Source organism: Oreochromis niloticus, unplaced genomic scaffold (genome assembly GCF_001858045.2).
Source record: "Oreochromis niloticus isolate F11D_XX unplaced genomic scaffold, O_niloticus_UMD_NMBU tig00008597_pilon, whole genome shotgun sequence".
Classification (NCBI taxonomy): Eukaryota; Metazoa; Chordata; class Actinopteri; order Cichliformes; family Cichlidae; genus Oreochromis; species Oreochromis niloticus.
In genome coordinates, this window is record NW_020329308.1 from 1 (window position 1) to 11622 (window position 11622).

An 11622-nucleotide genomic window follows, 5' to 3' on the forward strand; every position below is an offset into this window, starting at 1 on the left:
TGAGCAGATCTCAGTGCAAGAAAGTGTCTTTCCAACACTGAAAAGGTCAAAGGTCAACTTTAAAGGTGAAAACAAGTACAAGATATTTACAATAAGCAGACCTCAGTGCAAGAAGTGTTTTCCAACACTGAAAAGGTCAAAGGTCAACTTTAACATTAAAAGGTGTAAAAACAAGTACAGGATATTTACAATGAGCAGATCTCAGTGCAAGAAAGTGTCTTTCCAACACTGAAAAGGTTAAAGGTCAAGTTTAAACGTGTAAAAACAAGTACAGGACATTTACAATAAGCAGACCTCAGAGCAAGAAGTGTCTTCCAACACTGAAAGGTCAAAGGTCAACTTTAACATTAAAAGGTGTAAAAACAAGTACAGGATATTTACATGAGCAGATCTCAGTGCAAGAAAGTGTCTTCCAACACTGAAAAGGTCAAAGGTCAACTTTAAGGTGTAAAAAGTACAAGATATTACAATAAGCAGACCTCAGAGCAAGAAAGTGTCTTTCCAACACTGAAAAGGTCAAAGGTCAACTTTAACATTAAAAGGTGTAAAAACAACACTGTTAGCCTTTGCAGTAATTTCCATAGCTTAGTACTGCAAAATCAACAGTAAAAAACTCTAAAGGATGTTAGCAGTTTAGTACTGTAATTTGCATGTAATTGTGGGGAAAATTCCATGAGATTACATTATTTTGACGGTAACTCACCGTACTCATGGAAACAGCTGTAAAATAAGCAAATGTAACAACTGGTGATGTTACTGAGATTATACTATTACACCATCCGGCTTTCTGTTGTTTTCTACTGTAGATCTAAGAGTAATTACTTAAATCCTCATTCAGAGTGTATTACCATAAAATGTGATTCACTGTGAAAGTAGTATAACATATAAACTACAGCATAATTTTAACTTAAGGAGTAAGTTGCAGCCACACTAAAATTGAATTCCTTGAACTGAATGGAACCTCATATATTAATAAATGTATTTGTTAAGTCAAACAATGTGAAACATCAGTAATACTATTAATTAATAGTATACTTGAAGGTTAGTATTGTGATAGAGTCGCGTATATTTTAATTATACTCTTGTAGACATTATGACATTATGCTAGTACAATTATGGTGAACAAAAAGTACATCTAAAAGTTAATTTCAAGAATACTGTTATGTACTAAAACGGGGGCCAATATAGTCCCAAGAAGCATTATTAGTATACGTACTAGGTAAGGTATACTTGGGAAATATAATTGAAGTATACTTATTTTTATAGTAATGTTTAAAAATGACTTAATTTAGCAGGGTGTTCCTTTTTTCTCTTATTCTTTCTGGACCTTCATTTGTTTTGTATAAGGTGGTTCTTTTTAAGACACCTCTGCCTAACTACAGTGAACTAACCTAATAATATGCTCTGCACATTATCACAGTTTAGCGCGTTGGGTTGTGTTTTTAAAGCAATTGTTACGTTTTTAAAGCTTTTTAATGCGACAGGTGCGATAGCCGACGACACCACACCTTCACCTGACGTACAACGTGACGTATGACGCACACGTCGGGTATTCACTTTCAAAACAACAATGGGGATAGAAAATATTGCTCGAGTGGTTAATGCTCCTTTCGCTGGTTGCCAACCACCATTAAATAACAACAGAAGAAAATATTGATCTGCTTCTCTTAGTTTTGCACGTTTAAGCCGCAATTCACACTCAAACAAAGCTGCAAAGCAGGAGAACAACATGACCATCAACTATTCTGTGCCACAGATCCAGTTCGCTGCAGCACAGAGTGATGATGAGACCGTTAACATGTGCAACTTAGAAGTAGTCAGAGGTAACTGGATGTTCAATCGGGTTAAATGCAAGGTTGATTGGATTATATCTGAAGATCGTATGCTATTCGTGATAACTCTGCTAGACTCCAAATTGCTCGTCCATGCGGGAGTATCCCAAAATTAAATGAAACCACTTAACACTTTTCCCTAAAACGGACTGACATGGGACACATTAAAGTTGGATCGGAACCAGCTAATCAGTCTGAAGGTAAGTGTTTTTTTCACTTATTCGAGAGAGTCCGAAATGCGTTCTTATTACTGTTTGTTTTGACTTTTAAGCTACCCTACCAGGATATTTTCATTCAAATGCTAAGACAAAATGTCAATAGCTATGAATGTGGAGACTCAAAAGACTAGTTAGGTAATAGTTGCCGATGGATTTTGAGACTTGATAGAAACTTGGACGTTTGCAACAGGTGAATCGGTGAACTACCGAGGTTGCGCCCAAATGCTTAAAGCTGTTAGCTGGTCAGTGTTTTCAGGTGTGCTTGTACTACCTGTACGGTGCGGAGTGCTGACTAAGTCATGTTAAACCCATTAAAGCGTCGAGCTCAAATATCTTTCGTTTTTGTGCACTGCTCTCTTGTCAGCACACATTTTCTGTTTATTGAAGCCTTTTGTGAATAATTTTGATCATGTAAAAACTGGGAATTGGTCCCTATTGACAATACTCTTATTTTTTGCATTGCATATGTCATTCAGGAAAGGTAATTGGTCACTGAACTTTTGCAACTGTGTATTTCTAAATTTTGTGGCTTCAGTGCACGCAAATTTATATTGTTCAGTTTGCATGTTAAAAGCCTGCCAAGCACCCCAAGGCTGATTATGCTTGGTAAGAAGTCATTTATGAAATAGAGCTGATTAGACCATATTAAAATTTCTGTTTGGCACAGGAGCTTTTCGTGGACACAGGTATAGTCTCTGTTTTTGTTAGCTCAAATTTCTGTAATTTCCTTTATAACCAAGGTTGTTGGACATGTGTCTCAGTGAATCCAGCAAAGTAACAATATCAAATTTCACATTACATATTACTGATCAACATAGTAATCTAGCTACACCAACAGCAAAAATACTGAAGTCAATACTGTAAAGTTTAACAGCAGAACAAACTATAAACTCCAAAATCACCATACAGTTGATTCATCTCCGGTAATTTAACTGGGCTGACTCTTTGTTAGGTGTGTTTAATGGGCAGAATAATTCCCAATTATGTACAATTATAATATGTTAAACGGACTTATGTACATAAGGCCATTAATAATTAACTGTACATAGCTATTTGCTTTATGACTATCTAGACAGTGTGAAGAAGTGAAGTATTGAAATTATTTTATGTTGCATAATGACAACATGTTGCCCCTATACATTTAAGGACAAAGTTCAATGACCGCCACCTGCTGGATGGTGAGTGCAGAGGGGCGTGTAATTGTTGAGCTGGACAAAGAGAACATCTTTGCTGATGCAATGTCAGTCTTCTTTGGTTCATTCTATGTATTGAACCTGGAATACCAGGAGTCAGCGTGTGCAAGGTTTTTGTAAGGATAAACCCTGAAGAGGGAACAAAATGTACCTCCAAGGTTGGGACAAGCAGAAGGACTGGGACCACTGTGAAGCGAAAGGTTGTTCACATTAACCCTCATGTCACAACTTTCCTCCAGTGGCTTACTGAATTTGAGTGGAGAACTTCAAATCAGGTAACTGTTTTTGCCATTTTTAGTGAATTTCTTGTATAATTTAAGTGACCAGTGTGTTGTTACCTGTGTCTCCACAGATGATCCATGGCCCATGCTTTCTGGACATTTACACAAGATGAGCAACAATGAAGACAAGCTCTCTTGCCATCTTGCAAGACGCTGTCTCTGTCCAACAGGTTTTTGAGTGCAACAGTGTTGATTTTTTCCCTTCTTTTACCCGTTTGTTAAAAATTATTGCAGCTACTTACACTTAATTGTCACATGTATTGGCTCACCCTACAAATCAATGAACTCAGTCCACAAAGCAAGATCAGGGTTCAGTGCAGGTCAGTCAAGTTCCTTCACACCACACACGCTCATCCATGTCCTTGTGGACCCTGCTTTGTGCATTGATTTGGTGGTGTGAGCCAGTATTTTGGACAAAGTGTATATAAAGGCAGAAGTGTGGGGCTTGATATTATATTCATTACAATTCAGTTTATTTGTATGGTGCCAACAAAATGAATGCCAAGGCACTTCACATTGTAGGTTTAACACTAGGTTTACTATCCTGCGCAAATTTGCGTAACTTCCCTAAACCCACTACTCCCTAGAATTACTGGCTTTTTTATTTTCTGGTGCAAGTCCCGAGGTGTTAAGCACCCCTGCTGAGATTTTCACAGGTCGTCAGCTTGTTTCTCCTACAGCTTTTGTTGTGCAAACCACCCATTGTCCTTGAGGCCTGGCACATTTGCATTTGCTCACTCAGAGTTGCTCAGATCCAAGGCAGGCCAAACCTCTGTGTTACAACTTTCAGAAATGCCTGATAGAAATGCTTCAACTTACTCATGAGATTTTGACCACATTTTTTGCGGAAGTCACAACTATACTGAATGCACGACCGTTGTTGCCAGCTGCAAGAAATGCTTGGTAGGGAACAGCTGTTCCCTACCAAGGTTCGTTTCAAAGTTTGAAAGACTTTGAAATAAAACAGACTTGTGTACCCATATATTGTGAATGTCTGTCTTTGTATGTAGGTTGTAACACAGAGGTTTGGCCTGCCTTGGATCTAAGTAAACAATGCCAATGTTGCACAAACACACACACACACACACACCCACACACACACACCACACACACACACAGCAAATCTGCATTTATTTGTCCCACAAGTGGAAAATCTGCATTGTCATTGCAAAAAAGTGGACAAGGCACAGTATAGAAAGTGCACTATACAAACAATCTGGAAGCATAAATATGGACACGTGTATTCAAAAATTTGGTGTATGTATACACACACACACACACATATCTATCTATCTACGTGTGTGTGTGCGTGTGTGTGTTATGTATATATATATATACATACACACACATACACATTATATATATATATATATATATATATATATATATATGATATAGATGTGTCTGTGTGTATAACTAGACTTATGCTTTAAGTTCATGAACTTATGGCATTCATTTCAATCCTGTTTGTAAGAGCAATCATGTGTCCTGTTGGTGCCATTGTGGATTGCTGGTCAGAAAGTTTTCTGGTGCTACTAATCAAAGAGACAATGCCCCGAGATAGATTCATTTCAATTATGCAACACCTTCGATTTGATGACAGGGACACGCGGGCAGAACGGGTGAAAAGACAAATTTGCAGCGATCTCCGACATCTGGACACGCTTCAACGAGAACTGTGCTAAGAGTTTCACTCCAGGGGAACACATGACCATAGATGAACAGCTGTTCCCTACCAAGGTTCGTTGTCCATTCACCCAGTATATTGCAACCAAGCCAGACAAATTTGGGATCAAGTTCTGGATGGCCACGGATTTGGACACCAAATATGTCTGCAGTGCATCTCCTTACTTGGGAAAGGACCCCAGTCGTCAGAAGGGAGAGAGGCTGGCAGAGAACGTGGTCATGAAACTGATGGAGCCGTTTTTGGATGATGGAAGAAATGTCACAACAGACAATTTCTTTACTTCACTGTCACTGTCGCACAGACTGCTGCAGCGCAAAACAACATTACTGGGCACGGTGAATAAAGTCCGGCGTGAACTTCCTCAACTTGCAAAAGATACTGCAAAGCGAGAGGTATTCTCCACTTCAGTGCTTAGAAGTGGCAGTGTGTCCTTGACAATTTATGCACCTAAAAAAACAAGACTGTGTGTGTTCTAAGTTCCATGCACCAAGACGTGACGATCGGTGACGGCAGAAAGAGGAAACCCAACACGATCACAGACTACAACCACATGAAGGTATGTGAATGTGTGTACAATTTTACACCAGTGCTACAATGTTTTCTGATGTGTGCTATACAGGCCTATAGAAAAAAACATATACTCATGACTCTCTCGCTCTGCTTTTACAGTGTGGTGTAGACGTGTTGGACCAAATGGCACGGATGTATTCTGTAAGATCAGCAACACGCAGGTGGTCAGTAGCGGTTTTCTACAATATGCTGGACCTGGCGGCAGTGAATGCCTACATTTTGTACAAGGCATGTACAGGGTGGACAGGCAAAGAAGATTGTTTCTGCGTCTTCTAGCTCAGCAACTTCGTTGCCGATTCATGCAGCACAAGGAAATCTTAGCACAGAGGCAGGCTGCTGCAGGAGCTGTGCCAGGGACTGTAAAGACAACGCAGTGCCAGTGCAAGAGAGCTGCAACAGGAATCGCAGCAGATTTACCTGTGCAACATGTAAGAAATTCACCTGTGCCAAATGCAGGATGATGGACACTGGGTCTGCAAACGCTGTAAAGTTTGAAACACTTTGAAATAAAACAGACTTGTGTACCCATATATTGTGAATGTCTGTCTTTTGTATCTAGGTTGTAACACAGAGGTTTGGCCTGCCTTGGATCTGAGTAAACAAATGCCAATGTTGCGCACACACACACACACACACACACACACACAGCAAATCTGCATTTATTTGTCCCAATAAAGGTGTAAAAACAAGTATACAGGATATTTACAATGAGCAGATCTCAGTGCAAGAAAGTGTCTTTCCAACACTGAAAAGGTTAAATGTCAAGTTTAAACGTGTAAAAACAAGTACAGGACATTTACAATAAGCAGACTCAGTGCAAGAAAGTGTCTTTCCAACACTGAAAAGGTCAAAGGTCAACTTTAACATTAAAAGGTGTAAAAACAAGTACAAGATATTTACAATGAGCAGATCTCAGTGCAAGAAAGTGTCTTTCCAACACTGAAAAGGTTAAAGGTCAAGTTTAAAGGTGTAAAACAAGTACAGGATATTTACAATGAGCAGATTCAGTGCAAGAAAGTGTCTTTCCAACACTGAAAAGGTCAAAGGTCAACTTTAACATTAAAAGGTGTAAAAACAAGTACAAGATATTTACAATGAGCAGATCTCAGTGCAAGAAAGTGTCTTTCCAACACTGAAAGGTTAAAGGTCAAGTTTAAAGGTGTAAAAACAAGTACAGGATATTTACAATAAGCAGACCTCAGTGCAGGAAAGTGTCGTTCCAACACTGAAAAGGTCAAAGGTCAACTTTAACATTGAAAGGTGTAAAAACAAGTACAAGATATTTACAATGAGCAGATCTCAGTGCAAGAAAGTGTCTTTCCAACACTGAAAAGGTTAAAGGTCACGTTTAAGGTGTAAAAACAAGTACAGGATATTTACAATAAGTAGATCTCAGTGCAGGAAAGTGTCGTTCCAACACTGAAAAGGTCAAAGGTCAACTTTAACATTGAAAGGTGTAAAAACAAGTACAGGATATTTACAATAAGCAGACCTCAGTGCAAGACAGTGCATTTCCAACACTGAAAAGGTCAAAGGTCAACTTTAACATTAAAAGGTGTAAAAACAAGTACAAGATATTATTACAATGCAGACTTCAGTGCAAGAAAGTGTCTTTCCAACACTGAAAAGGTCAAAGGTCAACTTTAACATTAAAAGGTGTAAAAACAAGTACAGATATTATTACAATAAGCAGACCTCAGTGCAAGAAAGTGTCTTTCCAACATGAAAAGCAAAAGGTCAACTTTAGAATAGAATAGAATAGAATAGCCTTATTGTCATTGTACAGGGTACAACGAAATTGGAGTGCCACTCCCTTGGTGCAAAATGCAATAATAAATATAAATGTAAATATAAAAGGTACAATAAAACACGTAAGTACTCTCAAAAGTAAGCATGATATTTACAGGATAGCAGCATTAATATAATGACAGTATGACAGTACGAATAGCAGCATAATATAATGACAGTGACAGTATGGTATAGTTAAGCAGGTTCAATCATTTTTTGTGCTTATTTACAACGGTGATAGCTCTGGGAAAGAAGCTATCCCTGAATCTGTTTGTCCTGGTTTTAGTGACCTGTATCGTCGGCCTGACGGTAATAGTTCAAAAGTTGATTGCTGGGGTGAGAATGGTCCTTGATGATATTGCCAGCTCTGCTGAGGTACCGGGAGTTTGCAATGACCTCCAGGCTGGGCAGAGAGCAGCCAGTGATCTTCTGGGCTGTGTTGATGACCCTCTGCAGTACTTTCCTGTCTGCAGCTGAGCACCCTGCATACCATGTTGTTATGCCGTACGTTAGGATGCTCTCTATGGTGGCTCTGTAGAATGTCACCAGCAGCCTCTCCTCCAGGTTGCTCCTCCTGAGCACTCTCAGAAAGTGGAGACGCTGCTGGGCCTTTTTTTACCACCGCAGTGGTATTTGCAGTCCAGGAGAGATCATCAGAGATCTGCACGCCCAGAAACCTCATGGAGTGTACCCTCTCCACACGGTTCCCGTGAATGTAAAGTGGGGCCGGGTCTGCTCTGCCCTTCCTGAAGTCCAAGATGAGTTCTTTAGTTTTCGTGGTGTTCAGTTGGAGGTTGTTAACTGAACACCACTCAGTCAGTCTGTTGACCTCATCTCTGTAGTCCGACTCATCCCCCTTGAGATGAGTCCAACCACAGTGGTGTCGTCCGCAAACTTTATGATGGTGTTTGAGAGATGGGTAGGGAGCAGTCGGATGTGTAGAGCGTAAACAGGAGGGGACTCAGAACACATCCTTGTGGAGACCCAGTGCTGAGTGTGATGGTGCTGGACAGGTGGGGGCCGAGTCTGACAGAGTGTGGTCTGTTTGTCAGGAAGTCCTTGATCCAGAGGCAGATGGGGGTGGAGAGTCCCAGGTGAGACAGTTTCTGGACCAGGATCTCGGGATGATATGATTAAATGCTGAGCTGAAGTCCAGGAAGAGCATTCTCACATAGCTTCCTCTGTGCTCCAGGTGACTCAGCGCAGTGTGGAGCGCTATGGTGATAGCGTCCTCGGTGGATCGATTAGTCCTGTAGGCAAATTGGTGGGGGTCCAAAGTGGGAGGCAGACTGGCCCTGATGTGCTGACAGACCAGTCTCTCAAGCACTTCATCACTACAGGCGTAAGTGCAACAGGCCTGTAATCATTTGGGCTGACCACAGCTGTCTTCTTGGCGATGGGGATGATGGTGGAGGTTTTGAGGCAGGGCGGACGGTGTTTAATGACAAGGAAAGGTTGAAGATTTTAGTGAAGACTCCGGTCAGTTCGTCAGCACATGCTCTGAGAACCTTTCCATGTATTCCATCAGGACCTGCCGCCTTCCTGGGATTCACTGACCTTAGAACACACCTCACTTGATGCTCCCTAAGTGTTAGTGTGCCGGTGCTGGGGGCGGGTGGAAGTGGTGTGACAGCTGAGGGTCTGGTTGTCTCAAAGCGGGCGAAGAAACGATTTAGATCCTCAGCCAGCGAGGCATCAATCCTAGATGTCGCCTGGTTATGCTTCTGTAGTTGGTAATGTGATTGATCCCCTGCCACATTTTTCTGGGGTCGTTGTCAGCAAAGTGATCTTCAATCCTCCTCCTATAGGCAGCTTAGCTTTCCTGATGCTCTACTCAGGTCTGCCCTGGCCGCCCTATACGCAGCCCTGTCCCCTGACTTGAAGGCAGTGTTGCGGCTTTTTAGGAGGGATTGCACTTCGCTATTCATCCAGGGTTTTGATTTGGAAACACCCTGACCCTTTTGTTGACGGTGACATTGTCAACACAGTTCCTGATGTACGAGAGTACAGTGTCCGTGTACTCCTGGAGGTTGTGGCTGGAGAATAAATCCCATACAGTAGTTGAGAAGCAGTCCTGCAGTTGAGAGAGGGTCCTTCAGGCCAGGTTTTTATTGTCTTTGTCTGGGGCTTTGTTTTTCTCAGCAGGGGGTGTAGGTGGGGGTGAGGGACATGCAGAGGTGGTCAGATCCAGCCAGGTGGGGAGGGGTGTCGCTCTGAAAGCATGCCTGATGTTTGATAGACATGATCCAAGGTGTGTTCTCCTCTCGTAGCAAAGTCCACAAACTGGACAAATTTAGGAAGCACAGTCTTTAGGCACGCTTTGTTAAAGTCACCGCGACAATAAAAACCCCATCGGGTGGGGCAAGCTGTTGCTTGTTTATGGTGTTGAGACAAGAGGCTGAGAGCCGTGCCGACGTTCGCATCCGGCGGTATATAAACAGCTATCACAATAACTACTGTAAACTCCCTCGGGAATGTAAAAAGGTCTGCACGAGACTGCCAGAACCTCCAAATCAGGAGAACAGTGTGTGTGAATGCCTGCTGTTACAACACCACTCGTTATGCACGTAAACACATAGCCCCCCTCCTCTGCTTTTACCTGAGTTGCTGTTTCTGTCGTGCCGATGTAGCGTGCGGCCTGCTAACTCGACTGCAGCGTCGGGAATCAGCGGGTGAAGCCACGACTCCGTAATAAGAATAATGCTGCATTGCGTGCAAAGCTCGTGGTGGCTATCTGTAGCTCCAATTCGTCCAGTTTGGGGTGATGGATCTGGCGTTCGACGAAAAGGCTCGGAAGTGCTGGCCGGTGTGGTTGTTTGCGTAGCTAGCATCTGAGCCCGACGGCATCCCTCTTCTGCTTTCTCTCCCTCCGTCGCCTCCTACGCTTGCTGGGCGGGCAGACATCCACGGTGACCCTGGCGGTCTCACTATCTCCTCAGGATGTTGTGTGTTCGCTGATATTCGCCAGAAACAGACAACTATATTTGAAACCTAGGTCAATTAGGTTCTGGCGACTGTAAGAGATGACGGCGTTGCAAACATTTAAAATATACACAGTAAAAGTAAAAACGAGCACCAAACTGGAGAGCTAAGAGCCGCTGCACCCGGCGCGCCGCCATCTTGTTAATCTTTAAAATTAAAAGGTGCACAAACAGTACAAGATATTTACAATGAGCAGATCTCAGTGCAAGAAAGTGTCTTTCCAACACTGAAAAGGTTAAAGGTCAACTTTAACATTAAAAGGTGTAAAAACAAGAACAAGATATTTACAATAAGCAGACCTCAGAGCAAGAAAGTGTCTTTCCAACACTGAAAAGGTTAAAGGTCAACTTTAACATTAAAAGGTGTAAAAAAGAACAAGATATTTCAATAAGCAGACTCAGTGCAAGAAAGTGTCTTTCCAACACTGAAAAGATCAAAGGTCAACTTTAAAGGTGTAAAAACAAGTACAGGATATTTACAATAAGCAGACCTCAGTGCCAGAAAGTGTCTTGCCAACACTGAAAAGGTCAAAGGTCAACTTAAAGGTGTAAAACAAGTACAGGATATTTACAATAAGCAGACCTCAGTGCAAGAAAGTGTCTTTCCAACACTGAAAAGGTCAAAGGTCAACTTTAACATGGGGATGAAGGTGTAAAAACAAGTACAAGATATTTACAATAAGCAGACCTCAGTGCAAGAAAGTGTCTTCCAACACTGAAAAGGTCAAAGGTCAACGTTAAAGGTGTAAAAAACAAGTACAAGATATTTACATAAGCAGACTCAGTGCAAGAAAGTGTCTTTTCCAACACTGAAAGGTCAAAGGTCAACGTTAACATTAAAAGGTGTTCAAACAAGTACAAGATATTTACAATAAGCAGACCTCAGTGCAAGAAAGGGAGGTGGGGTACTCACCTTCCACTTCACTGACACACATCAGCATCCAGTTCTTCATGAGAAGAGGGGAGGGGAGAGGGCGATGTACTCACCTTTATTGACGCGCTTGGTTTCAGTGTCCCATGCTCTCATCAGAAGAGATGGCGCTCAGGAAGTGTCATCAAGGATCCTCATGAT

The 11622-nt window shown here is 41.8% G+C and overlaps 1 long non-coding RNA gene across 1 annotated transcript; it reads left to right on the forward strand.

Annotated features, from left to right (window-relative positions):
* The first annotated feature begins 7002 nt into the window (after window positions 1-7002).
* LOC112845681 (uncharacterized) lies at window positions 7003-7238 on the forward strand. Its single transcript, XR_003218551.1, has 2 exons — window positions 7003-7041; window positions 7135-7238. It is a non-coding gene; the product is annotated as an uncharacterized LOC112845681 (long non-coding RNA).
* Window positions 7239-11622: the final 4384 nt, after the last annotated feature.